The sequence below is a fragment of the Somniosus microcephalus genome, unplaced genomic scaffold, assembly GCF_052327205.1.
Source record: "Somniosus microcephalus isolate GS21.2 unplaced genomic scaffold, FLI_Smic_1.0 unresolved_chr1, whole genome shotgun sequence".
Classification (NCBI taxonomy): Eukaryota; Metazoa; Chordata; class Chondrichthyes; order Squaliformes; family Somniosidae; genus Somniosus; species Somniosus microcephalus.
Window position 1 is genome coordinate 27,724,793 of NW_028225179.1, and position 9,043 is coordinate 27,733,835.

The following is a 9,043-nucleotide window of genomic DNA, read 5'->3' on the forward strand; positions in this document are numbered from 1 at the left end:
CGCAGGTGCCACGCGATAGCGCATCCGGGGGTTCATTTAGCTTCCCGGGCCGGTACAAGATCTCGTAGTTGTAGGTGTAAAGTTCGATTCTCCACCTCAAGATCTTGTCATTTTTGATTTTGCCCCTCTGCTTGTTGTTAAACATAAAAGCAACTGAACGCTGGTCAGTGAGCAGGGTAAATCGTTTTCCGGCCAGGTAGTGCCTCCAATGACGCACAGCCTCCACAATCGCCTGGGCCTCCTTCTCAACAGCGGAGTGTCTGGTCTCCGGGCCTTGGAGGGTTCGCGAAAAGAAGGCCACGGGTCTCCCCGCCTGATTGAGGGTAGCGGCCAGGGCAAAGTCGGACGCGTCGCTTTCCACCTGGAAGGGGATGGATTCGTCCACTGCGTGCATGGTGGCTTTGGCAATGTCCTCCTTGATACGGTGGAAGGCTAAGCGGGCCTCTGCCGTCAAGGGAAAAGAGGTGAACTTGATCAGCGGACGGGCCTTGTCCGCATAGTAGGGGACCCACTGGGCGTAATAGGAGAAAAACCCTAGGCACCTCTTCAGGGCCTTGAGGCAGTGGGGCAGTGGAAGTTCCATAAGGGGACGCATCCGGTCGGGGTCGGGGCCGATGACTCCGTGTTCCACAACACAGCCAAGGATGGCGAGGCGGTTTGTGCGGAATATGCACTTCTCCTTGTTATATGTCAGGTTTAGGAGTTGGGCGGTGCGGAGGAATTTTTCGAGGTTTGCGTCATGGTCCTGCAAGTCATGGCCGCAGATGGTCACATTGTCCAGATATGGGAAAGTGGCCTGCAACGCATTTTGATCTACCATCCGGTCCATCTCCCTTTGGAAGACGGAGACCCCGTTGGTGAGGCCAAAGGGAACCCTAAGGAAGTGATAGAGGCGGCCGTTTGCCTCAAAGGCAGTGTACTGGCGGTCCTCAGGGCGGATGGGGAGCTGGTGGTACGCTGATTTCAGGTCAATGGTCGAGAAGACGCGGTACTGCGCGATCTGGTTGACCATATCAGCTATACGGGGGAGTGGGTAGGCGTCCAGCAGGGTGTAGCGATTTATTGTCTGGCTGTAGTCGATGACCAGGCGCTGCTTCTCGCCGGTCTTAACGACCACAACCTGGGCTCGCCAGGGGCTGGTGCTGCCCTCAATAATCCCTTCTTTCAGGAGCCGCTCCACTTCGGTTTTAATGAAAACCCTGTCCCCGGCACTGTATCGCCTGCTCTTTGTGGCGATGGGCTTACAGTCGGGGGTGAGGTTAGCAAACAGTGGTGGGGGGGTGACTCTGAGTGTGGAGAGGTTGCACCTGGTGCGCGGCGGGCAATTTGGAAGCTGCTGGCTGCGGACTGTGAGTGGGGGTAGGGGTCCACCGTACGCCATCGTAACACTTTTAAGGTGGCACTGAAAATCTAACCCCAGCAGGACGGCAGCGCAGAGGTCAGGCAGGACCAGAAGTTTAAAATGATCGTACACGGTCCCGTCTACTACGAGTGTCACCACGCAGTAGCCGCCGATGTCCGCCGACTGGGACTCGGAGGCCATAGAAATCCGCTGTTGCGCAGGCAGGACTGGGAGAGAGCAACGCCGCACCGTGTCGGGGTGGATGAAGCTCTCCGTGCTCCCAGAGTCAAAAAGGCAGATTGTATCGTGACCATTTACCTTAATGTCCATTGTGGAACTGGCCAGCTGGTGCGGTCTCGCTTGGTCCAGTGTAACGGATGCCAGCGTAGGGGTCGGTGTGTCGCTGCGGGTATCAGATGAGGCGGTGTTGGGGGCCTGCTGCGTTCCGGCTGTCGTCCAAGATGGCGGCGTCCATGATCCCCATGTGGCTGGAGGCGTCCAAAATGGCTGCTGTACCGGTGGTTCGCACATGGCCGGGGAGGCCCAAGATGGCGGCCCGCATGGACCACACGCGGCACTGCTGGGGTTCGGGGTGGCTTTGGCCCTGCAGACGCTAGCATAGTGTCCCTTCTTCCCGCAGCCCGAGCAGATCGCGTTTTTCGCCGGGCAGCGCGCTCTGGGGTGTTTTGCCTGGCCACAGAAGTAGCATTTCTGGACTTGGGGCACTGCTGTCTGGCCTTGGGACACTGCTGCGGTAGTTGGGCCGTTGTTGGGGTGTGGCTGGGGTGGCACGGCGCTATGAGGCGGTCCTACCGTGTCCCAGGCTGTCATTCCCCGCGGCGTCCACGGTGCAGAGGAGTAGGCATCCATGCCCTGGTAGGCTGCATCCAACGATAGTGCGAGTTCAGAGGCCTTGTTGAGGTCGAGGTTACTCTGCTCCAACAGTCGCTGTCGGGTGTAATTGGATCTGTGGCCCGATACAAAAGCGTCCCGGATAAGTTCCTCTGTGTACACGGCGGCCTTTACATCCTTACAACCACAGGCCCGGCCAAGCACAGACAGTGCCTGAAGGTATTCCATGGTCGATTCCCCAGGTTGTTGTTTACGACTCCCCAGAAGGTGCCTGGCGTACACTTCGTTCACTGGGCGCGTGTACTGGTCCTTGAGGAGCTTGATAGCGTCCGCGTACGAGGTCGCGTCTTGGATGACCGAGTACACTCGGTGGTTCACTTTGGAGGTCAGGATATCCAGCTTGTCCTCGTCCGATTTGATTGCTTCGGAGGCGGTCAGGAATTTTTCGAAACACTTAAGCCAGTGAGTAAACTTGGTGGATGAGTCCGCCTCCCGATGATCTAAGTCCAGGCATGCTGGTGTGAGGATCTTCTCCATTATAAAAATGTTGTTAATAAAATTGATGCGCTATCAATTACTCATAAAAGACTGAGAGTTAGAAGAGTAACTAAAGGCTTTTATTAACAACAGAATGGAGGTCTGCCTCGAGTGGTCGACCGGTCCAGGATACCAAGGGCTGGGGAGCAGTCACCTTTATACTAGGACCTGTGGGAGGAGTCAGCCGAGGCATGTCCAGGCATGTACACAGTGGAATACAAACAGGACAAACAGGAATACAAACAGTGGTTTACCACATGGAATAAACGGCTCGTTTTCGGAGTGGCAGGCAGTGACCAGCGGGGTGCCGCAAGGATCTGTCCTGGGACCCCAGCTGTTCACAATATATATAAATGATCTGGATCAGGGAATTGGATGCAATATTTCCAAATTCGCTGACGACACTAAACTGGGAGGAGGGGTGGGCTCTGATGAGGATGTCAGGAGGCTACAGTGCGATTTGGACAGGTTGGGGGAATGGGCGGATACGTGGCAGATGCACTATAATGTGGATAAATGCGAGGTTATCCACTTTGGGGGTAAAAACAGGAGGGTAGATTATTATCTAAATGGCAATAGATTGGGAGATGGGGAAGTGCAGAGGGACCTGGGTGTTCTTGTGCACCAGTCACTGAAGGAGAGCATGCAGGTGCAACAGGCGATTAAGAAGGCAAATGGTATGTTGGCCTTCATATCAAGGGGGTTCGAGTATAGGAATAGGGATACCTTACTACAGCTGTACAAGGTGCTGGTGAGACCGCATCTGGAGTATTGTGTACAGTTTTGGTCGCCCCATCTGCGGAAGGATGTTCTTGCCATGGAAAGAGTGCAACGGCGATTCACCAGGCTGATACCTGGAATGGCGGGAATGACCTACGAAGAGAGATTAAATAGTTTGGGCTTGTACTCACTGGAGTTTAGAAGATTGAGAGGGGATCTCATCGAAACATATAAAATTATGGCAGGCCTGGACAGGCTGAATTCAGAGAGAATGTTTCCAATGGCCGGGGAGCACAGAACCAGGGGCCACAGTCTAAAAATAGCGGGCAAATCATTTAAAACAGAGATGAGGAAGAATTTCTTCACTCAAAGAGTGGTGAGCCTGTGGAACTCCCTGCCACAGAGGGCTGTGAAGGCTAATTCAATAAATATTTTCAAGAGAGAATTGGATATATTTCTGAAGGCTAAGGGGATTAAGGGTTACGGAGAAAAGGCGGGGACGGGGTACTGAACTGGTAAGATCAGCTATGATCTCATTGAATGGCGGAGCAGGCTCGAAGGGCCGAATGGCCTACTCCTGTTCCTATCTCTATGTTTCTATGTTTCTCTCCCCCCCAGTCTCTCTCTCTCTCTCCCCCCATCTCTCTCTCTCTCTCTCCCCCCCAGTCTCTCTCTCTCTCTCTCTCTCTTCCCCCCAGTCTCTCTCTCTCTCTCTTCCCCCCCGGTCTCTCTCTCTCTCTCTTCCCCCCAGTCTCTCTCTCCCCCCCACTCTCTCGCTCTGTCTTCCCCCAGTCTCTCCTCCCCAGTCTCTCTCTCTCGCTCCCCCCGAGTCGCTCTCTCTCTCCCCGTCTCTCTCTCTCTCCCCCGTCTCTCTCTCTCCCCCATCTCTCTCTCTCTCTCTCTCCCCCCCCCAGTGTCTCTCTCTCTCCCCCCAGTCTCTCTCTCTCTCTCTTCCCCCCAGTCTCTCTCTCTCTCTTCCCCCCCGGTCTCTCTCTCTCTCCCCCCCCCGGTCTCTCTCTCCCCCCCCCAGTCTCTCTCTCTCTCTCTTTCCCCCAGTCTCTCTCTCTCTCTCCCCCCATCTCTCTCTCGCTCTCTCCCCCCAGTCTCTCTCTCTCTCTTCCCCCCGGTCTCTCTCTCTCTCTTCCCCCCCGGTCTCTCTCTCTCTCTTCCCCCAGTCTCTCTCTCTCTCTCTCCCCCCTGTCTCTCTCTCTCTCTCTCCCCCCGGTCTCTCTCTCTCTCTCTCTCTCTCTCTTTCCCCCAGTCTCTCTCTCTCTCTCCCCCCCTGCCTCTCTCTCTCTCTCTCTCTCTCCCCCCCCAGTCTCTCGCTCTCTCTCTCCCCCCCCCCAGTCTCTCTCTCTCTCTCTCTCTCTTCCCCCCCGGTCTCTCTCTCTCTCTTCCCCCAGTCTCTCTCTCTCTCTCTCCCCCCCTGTCTCTCTCTCTCTCTCTCCCCCGGTCTCTCTCTCTCTCTCTCTCCCCCCCCAGTCTCTCTCTCTCTCTCCCCCCCATCTCTCTCTCGCTCTCTCCCCCCAGTCACTCTCTCTCTCTCTCTCCCCCCAGTCTCTCTCTCTCTCTCTCTCTCCCCCCCAGTCTCTCTCTCTCTCCCCCCCAGTCTCTCTCTCTCTCCCCCCCAGTCTCTCTCTCTCTGCCCCCCAGTCTCTCTCTCTCTCTCCCCCCCCCCCTGTCTCTCTCTACTCCCCCAGTCTCTCTCTCTCTCTCTTCCAACAACAACATGCCCTCAAAGAACCCTCGGCACCGCTTGGCACTCCAGCTAGTTTGTAATAAAACAGTACTAGCAAAATTAATGGGACTAAAAGTCGATAAATCCCAAGGACCGGATGACCTACATCCTAGGGTTTTGAAAGAGGTGGCCATTGGGATAGTGGACGCATTGGCTGTCATCTTCCAAAATTCTATAGCTTCTGGAACGGTTCCTGCAGATTGGAGGATAGCAAATGTAACCCCGCTATTTAAGAAAGGAGGGAGAGAGAAAACGGGGAACTATAGACCTGTTAGCCTCACATCAGTAGTTGGGAAAATGCAGGAATCTATTACAAAGGATGCAATAACTGGGCACTTAGAAACTAATAGTAAGATTGGGCAGAGTCAAACTGGATTTATGAAAGGGAAATCCTGTTGACAAACCTATTGGAGTTCTTTGAGGATGTAACTAGTGGAGTAGACAAAGGGGAACTGGTAGATGTGATGTTTTTGGATTTTCAGAAGGCCTTCAATAAGGTCCCACACAAGAGGTTGGTGAACAAAATTAGGGCACATTGAATTGGGGGTAATATACTAGCATGGATTGAGAACTGGTTAACAGACAAAAAACAAAGAGTAGGGATAAACGGATCTTTTTCAGGATGACAGGCTGTGACTAGTGGGGTACCACGGGGATTGGTGCTTGGGCCCCAGCTATTCACAATCTATATAAATGATTTGGATGAGGGGACTAAATGTAACATTTCAAAATTTGCTGATGATACAAAGCTAGGTGGCAGTGGCAGTTGTGAAGAGGATGTGAAGAGGCTTCAAGGGGATCTCGACAGGCTCAGTGAGTGGGCGAGAACATGGCAGATGGAATATAATGTGGATAAATTTGAAGTTATTCACTTTGGTAGAAAAAACAGAAAGGCAGAATATTTCCTAAATGGTGAACAATTGGGGAATGCAGATGATCAAAGGGACCTGAGTGTCCTTGTACATTAGTCACTGAAAGTGAATGTGCAGGTGCAGCAAGCCATTAGGAAGGCAAATGGTATGCTGGCCTTCATTACAAGAGGTTTTGAGTACAGGAGTAAAGAAGTCTTACTCCAATTATATAGGGCCTTGGTGAGACCACACCTGGAGTACTGTGTACAATTTTGGTCTCCTTACCTAAGGAAGGATATACTTGCCATAGAGGGAGTGCAACGAAGGTTCACGAGATTGATTCCTGGGATGGCGGGACTGTCGTATGAGAAGAGGTTGAGTAAACTAGGCCTGTATTCTCTTGAATTCAGAAGAATGAGAGGGGATCTCATTGAAGCATACAAAATTATTACAGGGATAGGGATGGATGCTGGGAGAATGTTTCCCTTGGCTGGTGTGTCTAGAACCAGGGGCCAGAGCCTCAGGATAAAGGGTCGGCCATTCAGGACTGAGGTGAGAAGACATTTCTTCACACAGATGGTGGTGAATCTTTGGAATTCTCTACCCCAGAGGGCTGTGGAGGCTCAGTCATTGGGTATATTCAAAACAGAAGTCAATAGATTTCTGACTAGTAAGGGCATCAAGGGATATGGCGATAGGGCCGGTGAATGGAGTTGAGGCAGAAGATCAGCCATGATCTCATTGAATGTCGGAGCAGGCTCGAAGGGCCGAATGGCCTACTCCTGCTCCTGTTTCTTATGTTCTTAAACCCTTATAAATCACTGGTTACGCACCAGCTGGAGTATTGTGTCCAGTTCTGGGAACCACACTTTAGGAAGGATGTCAAGGCCTTGGAGAGGGTGCAGAGGAGATTTACCAGGATGGTTCCAGGGATGAGGGACTTCAGTTATGTGGAAAGACTGGAGAAGCTGGGGTTGTTATCCTTAGAGCAGAAGGTTAAGTAGAGATTTAATAGAGGCGTTCAAAATCATGAAGGGTTTGGATAGAGTAAATAAAGAGAAACTGTTTCCAGCGGCAGGAGGGTCGGTAACCAGAGGACACAGAGATAAGGTCATTGACAAAAGAACCAGAGGCGAGGTGAGGAGAATGTTTATTACGCAGCGAGTTGTTGTGATCTGGAATGCGCTGCCTGAAAGGGCGGTGGAAGCAGATTCAATAGTAGCTTTCAAAAGAGAATTGGATCGATACTTTAAGGGGAAAAATTTGCAGGGATATGAGGGGAGTGGGATTAATTGGAGAGCTCGTTCAAAGACTCCAAGGGTTAAGTTACGAGGAGGGATTACACAAACTAGGGTTGTATTCCCTAGAATTTAGAAGGTTAAGGGGCGATCTGATCGAAGTTTGAGAGATATTAAGGGGAACAGATAGGGTAGATAGAGAGAAACTATTTCCTCTGGTTAGGGATTCTAGGACTGGGGGCAGAGTCTAAAAATTAGAGCCAGACCTTTCAGGAGTGAAATTAGGAAACACTTCTACACACAAAGGGTGGTAGAAGTTTCGAACTCTCTTCCGCAAACGGCAATTGATGCTCGATCAATTGTTAATTTTAAATCGGAGACTGAGTGATTTTTGTTAACCAAAGGTATTAAGGGATATGGGCCAAAGGCGGGTGTATGGAGTGAGGTTGCAGACCAGCCATGATCTTATTGAATGGCGGAGCAGGCTCGAGGGACTGAATGGCCTCCTCCTGCACTGTATAGAAACATAGAAGATAGGAGCAGGAGTAAGCCATTCGGCCCCTCGAGCCTGCTCCACCATTCAATGAGATCATGGCTGATCATCCAAACTCAGTACCCGGTCCCTGCCTTCTCCCCATATCCCTTGATCCCTTTAGCCTTAAGAAATATATCTAACTCCTTCTTGAATATATTTAATGAACTGGCCTCCACTGCCTTCCGTGGTAGAGAATTCCACAGGTTCACCACTCTCTGGGTGAAGAAATTCCTCCTCATTTCTGTCCTAAATGGCTTACCCCTTATCCTTAGACCGTGACCCCAGGTTCTGGATTTCCCGACCATCGGGAACATCCTTCCTGCATTTAGTCTGTCCAGTCCTGTCAGAATTTTATAAGTTTCAATGAGATCCCCTCTCATTCTTCTAAATTCCAGCGAGTACAAGCCCAAATCGACCCAATCTCTCCTCATACGTCATTCCTGCCATCCCAGGTATCAGTCTGGCGAATCTTCGCTGCACTCCCTCCATGGCAAGAACATCCTTCCTCAGATAAGGTGACCAAAACTGCACACAATACTCAAGGTGCGGTCTCACCAAGGCCCTGTACAACTGCAGCAAGACATCCTTGTTCCTGTACTCAAACCCTCTCGCTACAAAGGCCAACATACCATTTGCCTTCTTAACCGCCTGCTGCACCTTCATGCTTACCTTCAGCGACTGGTGCACAAGAACACCCAGGTCTCGTTGCACTTCCCCTTCTCCCAATCTATTGCCGTTCAGATAATAATCCGACTTCCTGTTTTTGCCACCAAAGTGGATAACCTCGCATTTATCCACATTATACTGCATCTGCCCAATCCTCCAACCTGTCCAAATCATACTGGAGTTTCTCGGCATCCTCCTCACAGCACACACGCCCACCCAGCTTTGTGTCATCTGCAAACTTGGAGATATTACATCTAGTTCCCTCGTCTAGATCATTAATATATATTGTGAATAGCTGGGGCCCAAGGACCGATCCCTGCGATATCGCTCTATAATTCTTTAAAATAGGCTTTGCTGACTCAGGAAACCTTACTTGCTTTGCTGTTTTTTGGCTGACTAAAATAAAAGTTTTTTTTTGGCTGCATGCAGGTATTTAATTGAGTTAGTTCAGGCTTGCTGTCAGTCCTGGCCCTGGTCCCGCCCCTTCCTGCACGTCATTGGCTGAGACCGCTGTCAATCGACACCACGAGGGGGAGGGGAGGGTGATTGACAGATGACGATTGC

General features: G+C 51.4%; 1 pseudogene; it reads right to left on the reverse strand.

Moving 5' to 3' along the window:
• LOC147094447 (uncharacterized) overlaps window positions 1–9,043 on the reverse strand; it is a 440,563-nt pseudogene that overhangs the window by 370,375 nt on the left and 61,145 nt on the right.